This window comes from Lepidochelys olivacea (assembly GCF_965140295.1).
Source record: "Lepidochelys olivacea isolate rLepOli2 genome assembly, chromosome: 19".
Lineage (NCBI taxonomy): Eukaryota > Metazoa > Chordata > Testudines > Cheloniidae > Lepidochelys > Lepidochelys olivacea.
In genome coordinates, this window is record NC_140429.1 from 17183633 (window position 1) to 17192364 (window position 8732).

At 48.8% G+C, this 8732-nt stretch overlaps 1 long non-coding RNA gene across 1 annotated transcript; it reads right to left on the bottom strand.

Annotated features, from left to right (window-relative positions):
• Positions 1-1844: 1844 nt before the first annotated feature.
• On the bottom strand, positions 1845-4875 carry LOC311533293. The gene is made up of 2 exons (XR_014714545.1): positions 3661-4875; positions 1845-2888 (listed from the first exon to the last, which is right to left on the bottom strand). It is a non-coding gene; the product is annotated as an uncharacterized lncRNA (long non-coding RNA).
• Between the last annotated feature and the right edge of the window lie 3857 nt (positions 4876-8732).

Here is an 8732-nt window from a genome sequence, read left to right on the forward strand (position 1 = left end):
AGACTTCACAGTAATGGCATCTCGTCCAAGGCCTGGAGGAGCTGTGTGCTAGCACGTCCAAACTGGAGGTTGGTGGACAATGCCACCCACATTTACTAATAAGACGAGTGGCCAAATTCAACTCTGAGCCAACAAGCTGAGTGAGGCAGCTGTGTCCCCAGACGCAGAGCAGTATTCACATGCGGCAAAGGCCAGGGCCAGTACAGAGGTATGGAGGACTGAAGGCTCTGCTCCCCATGAGGTTCCCAATACGCTTTGTATGAAGGTGGTATGTGAAGAAATCTTCATTTTCATGTGTCCCAGGTGAGGCCAATGTGACTGATGTGGCAATTTCCCTCAATATCATTGGAAAACCTCATTGAATTAAGCTTAAGTATCTTTGGAGTCTCTTGTATTAAACTTAAAGTTTCTGTATTACTGTGAGCCTGGATGACAAAAGACTATATTTGAAGAATGTGGAAGACAAAAATGATCTTTTGGGGCAATCCATATGAAGTGGATTTCCTGGGAAATATCTAGGGGGAAGTTAATGCAGATTTTTCCCCACTCCCCCTACCCTAGTTATTCAAAACCCCAGCTTTCTGAAGCTACTCCCTGAGAGATCAATTGCCTGCTGATCACCTGTTCCCAAAGGTTGGAGATCAAAGGCCCACGTTGTTTAAAGATACAGGCTGATCTGTGCAGTCTGTGTGCTTGTTCCAAGCTACAGCTGTTATGAATATGTAACCACATAAAAAGCCCTTGGTGGACTTGGCGTACTGACTTCTTCCAGAGCCCTCCCTGGAGTTGGCGAGTGATCTCTGGTAAGCTTAAGGTGTGTAAGTTCTTTTATTGTTTTTATTATGTTTTTTTTTCTGTAAGGCCTTCACCTTAATAATAAATGTGCTTGCTTACAAAGAGCTGCGTGGTAATTTACAACTGTGAGCAATTACTTTCTTTATAGCCTCTGAAGAGAAAGCAAAGACAGACGCTGACCGATGTAGGCAGTCTAGCTTGTGGGGGATATTGCAGTACAGGCACTGTGCAGCCTGGAAAAACCTCAGTCAGTCAGGAAAGAGAGAGACATGGGTCTCTGTTCAAGAGAGGTGACATCTGAGAAGCCAGGAGCCTAGAGTGAGTGCCCTTGAGGGACCACAGAGGGGCATACAGGTGCAGTTTCGCTGAACTGTGACAGCTGATATGTCAGGCTACGATCGAGTATGTGTCAAGTGGTTGGAATGGCAATAACCGTCCTGGTACAGGGATCAAGATGCATTGATTGGCAAGATGGTTGTTTAGATGGAAAGTGGTTGCCACTTCCTTGGTTTCACTAAGAATTGGTCTCCATTGCTGGAAAAATGTGGTCAAAATATCCATGTCTTGGCTGAGATTCCCTTCAATCCTATGGAAATCATTTCCAGTGTCAGCCATACAGATCTCATCAGCAGACACATAGTTCTTGGCTTGCTTTTCAGGAAGGTTGTATATATTGAACTGTTGCGGTTCAGTGATGAGACAGAACACAGCTTTTTGCAAGCAAGCAGGCTGGTCAGCGGAGATGGGCTGTTCTGCCCCCCCTGCCTTCCACCTTCTCCTTTTATTATATTTCTCCCCCTAAGCATTACACACTGCTACACAAAGGAATGTATGACGTTGATTCATATGCTTAGTTACCATCCTCTATCTACTACAATCCTGGTTCTCAGGCCTTGAGCCCAGGCTAAAGAAACCTCCCACAGTTGCTGTCCAAACAATCAAGTTCTCAGGGTTCATATCTAGCCCTTGTCCTTGGATAGAGCAATGTGTGCATTGCTCCTAGGAGACAGTCAGGGTGTGCCCCGCCTGCTTCCAGGTGGAATAGCTAGACATTAACCCTTCATCTCCCCTTTTTTGTTTATTGATAATTGGCCATCTCATGGTAGCCGCCAATTTGTTTTATCATGCTATTTAACTCCCAGACAGACAAGGACATAACCTGGGGAGCTTTCCAGGGCAAAAATTTTACAAAGTCTTAACAAGGAAGGAATACATTGTACACAGCAACAACAAAAAATAAGCCCAATAATTACAAACACAAAATAACCAAAAGCTTAACATCTGCAATATAATCATCTAAAAGGGGTACACTTCTTTTACTACAATTGTAACCAGCAAAAGGCAATATAAATATCATTCTACTAAGACAGCAAAGGGTGCCATCACTTAAATTTGCAGAAATATAATTAAAGGTTCATGAACCACAAGTAAAAACCCATCCTGATGGTAGGATGATATGGCCATAATTATATGAAACATTAACAGCATGGGAACAATTTAAAAGGGATTGAGAAATTTTTGACAGCCCAATGGCACCTTTGTACTAGTGCAGTTAACTACACGCGCACAGGTGACATTGTGAGCCCCGGCTGGGTGCGGTGTGTGAAGGGATATAGCCGTGCGAGGCAAAGTATAGTTGGCCGGGCCCCAATTAGCCATGCTAAAATACTGGGAGAAAAGATTAGCATAAGCAAAGAGCAGTATCTTATTCTCCTTCGGGCTTGTAACGGGGGAGGCGCTTCCGAGCCAACCCCTACAGAAAATAGCAGGCACAAAAGGCACACAATCATCACAGAATTAGCAGTGATTTGGGCGAGAATCGCCACAAACAAAGTCTTAGGAGTTTCTGGCTGCTGATCTGCTGCCAGTTTTCGTTGAGCCGTGGCGACCAATGCTTTTACTGCTCCCCCTGTCACGGGCTGGCTTGGGACATTACGCCTCCTCCGTTTCCGTCCCGCCGTTGTCGACTCGGGGGGCAACGCGGTCTCCTCCAAGGTCAGCTGAAACTCTGGTATGGGATTCGACAGCCCCTGGTGCCATGCCATGTTGTTTAAGTGCTGGTCGCACGCACCGGGCTGGAACCCACAACGGTCCTGCAGGGAGAGACACAGCAGCATATCCCCGACCCCAAGTGATTAGAGGTGCTGGGCCCAGCCACTGTGGATCGGGCAGCTGACGGTAAAAGACACGCGGTCTTTCCAGTACCTCAGATTTGTGAAAATGCCGATCCGCAGGGGTCTGCTGATCTGCATTCAGTGTTAAATTATTTAAAGTAAACAAGAGAATATACATCTGTTATTGAATGTCTCCTAAGGTTCGGAGATGCAGCTCCCCTTGTTTTAATTGTTTATCTAGCAAGGTTTTGAGTGTGCGATTGGCACGTTCAACAATGGCTTGGCCCGTGGAATTATAAGGGATTCCGTGTTTAAGACGGACGTCCCAGCGGGCACAAAAGGTGGAGAGGGCTGCAGAGCAGTAGGCTGGGGCATTATCTGTTTTAACTTGGCAAGGGCGACCCATAACAGAAAAGCAGGCCAGCAAATGGTGAATAACTTTGTTAGTGGCTTCCCCACGTTGTGGGGTTGCCCAAAGGAAGCCTGAATAAGTATCAACGGAAACATGTAAAAATGAATAGGGGCGGAATTGTGGTACATGAGTAACATCCATTTGCCACAGCTGATTTGCTGCGGTACCTCGGGGGTTAACGGCATAAGAAAAAGTAGGAGCAGCAGCAGCACAGTGGGGGCAGGAACGAACAATAGAACGTGCATGATCAGCAGGAATGTGGAACTGCCGGGCCAAAACAGAGGCAGACTGATGAAAAAAGGCATGGCTTTCAATGGGGTCAGAAAAAAGGGAATTCACCTGACCACGCAACGCGCAATCGGCACGTGCATTGCCCTCAGTGAGTGGCCCAGGCAGAGGGGTATGACTGCGAATATGAGCAACAAAGTAAGGGAAATGACGAGTGGCAAGAAGACGCTGTAAAGACAAAAACAGGCGAAGGAGATCTGCATCAACCTGAGGGGTAATGAGGGCAAGGGGTAAATGATCAATTACCTGATAAACATAATGGGTATCCACAATTAAATTAAAGGGACAATCAGTAAAAAGTTGAAAGGCCAAAATAACAGCAGCCAATTCTGAACGCTGTGCAGAACGCTGAGGCAGTGTAAAACGAGAATGCCAACGAGGGGGGTCACCCAACTGATAAGTGACTACACCTCGGTGGGGAGAGCCATCAGATGTTAATATCGAGGGTGGTGTCTAACTTTGTAAGTAAATCACAGCCCCAAATATTGAGGTGGACAGGGAGCACAAAAGGGCGGATTGTAGCAAGGGCACGGCCTCCTGGTTTAGAGACCGTGACCCAAGACAAACTTTGGCGCCCGGGTTTGCTACCCCCAATCCCCCACAACTCTTTAGAAGGAACCGTAGGCCAACTAACCGGCCACTCCAGGTCACGAATCACTGTAACGTCAGCTCCAGTGTCCACCAGCCCTGTAAAAGGAACATCATTTAAGAGAAGTGTTAACTGAGGTTTCGAGGGGCGGACTGACATTGTCAGAGCAACAAGTGGAGAAGACGCGCTGTGAGACGGCGAGTGAGACAACGTCGATCCAAAGCCTCCTCCACCCCGAGTTCGATCCTCGGCAGCTGGCACCTGATAGGGGACTAAAATCAATTGTGCAATTGACCGTCCACGCGGGAGCGACTGTGGAAGATGAGTCCACACCTGAACCTTAATAATGCCAGTGTAATCAGCATCAATAACCCCTGGAATGACAAAAAAGCCCTGTTTCCCAGCATGTGAGCGAGGGAGAACAAGACCTACAAAGCCGGCAGGGAGAGGTCCCGTCACCTGTGTAGGTATGGCACAGACCTCCCCTGGCAGCTGAAAGTCAGTGTCCTCCTGCATGATCAAATCAAGCCCTGCACTTCCAGCAGTCGCTGCCCTCATAGAGTCTACGGATTCCAAGGCAGAGGAGCGATTGCCTGAGTAGGAAACACCCCCGTTTGGCCCTGGGTTCGGGGGGGACCCGTCGCGCGGTTTCCCGACCCGCTACGACACTGATTAGCCCAGGCTAAAAAAACCTCCCACAGTTGCTGTCCAAACAATCAAGTTCTCAGGGTTCATATCTAGCCCTTGTCCTTGGATAGAGCAATGTGTGCATTGCTCCTAGGAGACAGTCAGGGTGTGCCCCGCCTGCTTCCAGGTGGAATAGCTAGACATTAACCCTTCATTGAACAAAAGGGGAAACAAAACTGACCCTTGAGGAAGGCCATTGTGGAGGCGTTTAAAGCGACTGATCTGTCTCCTCGACTTTCAGGAAGAAGTTTCGTTACTAATCATTTGTGGGATGAGCGTGTCAGGATTTGAGGGCTTCAGTAGCTCAGCCAGAGGTTAGGGATCTACTTCAGGAGTGGATGGGTAAGGTGCTGTGGCCTGCAAGGTGCAGGAGGTCAGAGTAGATGATCACAATGATCCCTTCTGACCTTAAAGTCTATGAGTGTAAAGCACGTGCAGCAGCTTGGCAGTCAGCTCAATGTGCCAGACAGTGTCGTAGGATCAATAAAGCCAGCACCAACTTTCTTTCCTGACTCAAATGTATTTTCTGTGTCTCGAGTCAGACAGAGTATCTGATCTTGCATGGATGGTGCCCTCCTGAACCCAGCCTGAATGCAAGGCAGCTGAGGTCTGACACCCTCGTTAATCCATATCAGGATTAATCTCTCCATCAGTTTATAGGTTACTGTGGTAGTGTATGCACATCCCGTCCTGAAACGGAGGTGCAGGGGGTACGTGGGCACTGCCATTAAGTCTGTTTGTCCGTCTCCAATCTCGCCACCCCGGGGTCTAAGGACCAGAGCAAAGGTCGAGATGCCACTGCAGGAGTAAATCTGAGTCCCTGTCCCCACAGCACTGAGACCCTATCAACGTGTAAAAGAGAGAGGGAATGTTTGTCAGCCCCTCAGTCTAACCTAACTCGCCAACAGAAAAGTTCCATTAACTTCACGGATCTGAATGGCAGGAGAGGTGTGTTTAATCTTTTCTCCTCTATTAGTCCATGGGGCTCTGGAATCCACATTGACGCTCTGTGCATGGACTTCCCCATGGTGCTAATGCAATACTTGGAGGTATGGGGCATGTCTATGGTATTGCCATTCTGGGACGTGCAGCTCAGGAGTGTTGGGAATGCAGGGATGGAGGTTCCTGTTAGCTCCATAGCCATTCTTGTGTTTGTTCTGACTTTCCATGTTACTCGGCACCTACTTTAGAGGCACACAAGATTTTCCATTCTGGATCAGGCACATTGGAGTCCGGTATCCTGCTTCCTGCACTGGTCAACACTCTCTGCTTAAAGGAAGGTGAAACATCTATGGATATGTCTACACTACAAAATTAGGTTGAATTTATAGAAGTCGGTTTTGTAGAAAGCGGTTTTATACAGTTGATTGTGTGTGTCCCCACACAAGTGCTCTAAGTGCATGTAGTCGGCGGAGTGCATCCACAGTACCGAGGCAACCGTCAACTTCTGGAGTGTTGCACTGTGGGTAACTACAGTCTCCACCGCCCATTTGAATTCTGGGTAGAAATCCCAGTGCCTGATGGGGCTAAAACATTGTTGCGGGTGGTTCTGGGTACATATCGTCAGCCCCCCACCCCCGCCGTGAAAGCAAGGGCAGACAATTGTTTCGCGCCTTCTTTCCTGGGTTACCCGTGCAGACGCCATACCACGGCAAGCATGGAGCCCGCTCAGCTCACCGTCACCGTATGTCTCCTGGGTGCTGGCAGACGCGATACTGCATTGCTACACAGCAGCAGTTAATTGCCGTTTGGCAGCAGACAGTGCAGTATGACTGGTAGCTGTCATCAACATAGTCCTGGGTGTTCTTTTAATCGGGCGCCTGGGCAAACATGGGAGTGACTCAGCCAGGTCATTTCCCTTGTTTCGTCTCGTGGCGATTCAGTCCTACCGGCAGTGCGCTGTCTTTTAACCTCCAGCCAGCAGAAGATGATAGCTAGTCGTAATACTGCACCGTCTTCTGCAGAGCACCCAGGAGATGATGACGGCTAGCGGTCGTACCGCACAGTCTGCTGCCAGCAAGATGTATAAAGATAGATGAAGTGGCTCAAAACAAGAAATAGACCAGATTTGTTTTGTATTAATTTTCTCCTCCCTCCCTCCTTCCCTCTGTGAAATCAACAGCCTGCTAAACCCAGTTTTGAGTTCTATCCTTGAGGTTTTGAGTTCTATCCTTGAGGGGGCCATTCAGTTTCTCGCAAAGCCACCCCCTTTGTTGATTTTAATTCCCTGTAAGCCAACCCTGTAAGCCATGTCGTCAGTTGCCCCTCCCTCCGTCAGGGCAACGGCAGACAATCGTTCCGCGCCTTTTTTCTCTGAAGACGCCATACCACGGCAAGCATGGAGCCCGCTCAGATCACTTTGGCAGTTAGGAGCACATTAAACACCATGCGCATTATCCAGCAGTATATGCAGCACCAGAACCTGGCAAAGCGATACCGGGCGAGTAGGTGACGTCAGCGCAGTGACGTGAGTGATGAGGACATGGACACGGACTTCTCTCAAAGCAGGGGCCCTGGCAATGTGGGCATCATGGTGCTAATGGGCCAGGTTCACATGGTGGAATGCCGATTCTGGGCTCGGGAAAGAAGCACAGACTGGTAGGACCACATAGTGTTTCAGGTCTGGGACGATTCCCAGTGGTTGCGAAACTTTTGCATGCATAAGGGCACTTTCATGGAACTTTGTGACTTGCTTTCCCCTGCCCTGAGGCGCAAGAATACCAAGATGAGAGCTCACAGTTGAGAAGCGAGTGGCAATAGCCCTGTGGACGCTTGCAACGCCAGACAGCAACCGGTCAATCGGGAATCAATTTGGAGTGGGCAAATCTACTGTGTGGGCTGCTGTGATGCAAGTAGTCAACGCAATCAAAGATCTGCTGATATCAAGGGTAGTGACCCTGGGAAATATGCAGGTCATAGTGGATGGCTTTGCTGCAATGGGATTCCCTAACTGTGGTGGGGCCATAGACGGAACCCATATCCCTATCTTGGCACTGGAGCACCAAGCCGGTGAGTACATAAACTGCAAGGGGTACTTTTCGATAGTGCTGCAAGCACTGGGACATTTCACCAACATCAACGTGGGATGGCCGGGAAAGGTACATGACGCTCATATCTTCAGGAACTCTGGTCTGTTTCAAAAGCTGCAAGAAGGGACTTTATTCCCAGACCAGAAAATAACCATTGGAGACGTTAAAATGCCTATATGTATCCTTGGGGACCCAGCCTACCCCTTCATGCCATGGCTCATACACAGGCAACCTGGACAGTAGTCAGGAGCTGTTCAACTACAGGCTGAGCAAGTGCAGAATGGTGGTAGAATGTGCATTTGGACGTTTAAAGGTGCGCTGGCGCAGTTTACTGACTCGGTTAGACCTCAGCGAAACCAATATTCCCACTGTTATTACTGCTTGCTGTGCGCTCCACAATATCTGTGAAAGTAAGGGGGAGACGTTTATGGCGAGGTGGGAGGTTAAGGCAAATCGCCTGGCTGCTGATTTCGCACAGCCAGACACCAGGGTGGTTAGAAGAGCACAGGAGGGCGCGGTGCACATCAGAGAAGCTTTGAAAACCAGTTTCATGACTGGACAGGCTACGGTGTGAAAGTTCTGTTTGTTTCTCCATGATGAAACCCCCCGCTCCTTGGTTCACTCTACTTCCCTGTAAGCCAACCACCCTCCCCTCCTCCCTTCGATCACCGCTTGCAGAGGCAATAAAGTCATTGTTGCTTCACATTCATGCATTCTTTATTCATTCATCACACAAATAGGGGAATGACTACCAAGGTAGCTCAGGAGGGGTGTTGGAGGAGAGAAGCACCAGGAGGGGTGGTGGAGGAGGGAAGGAC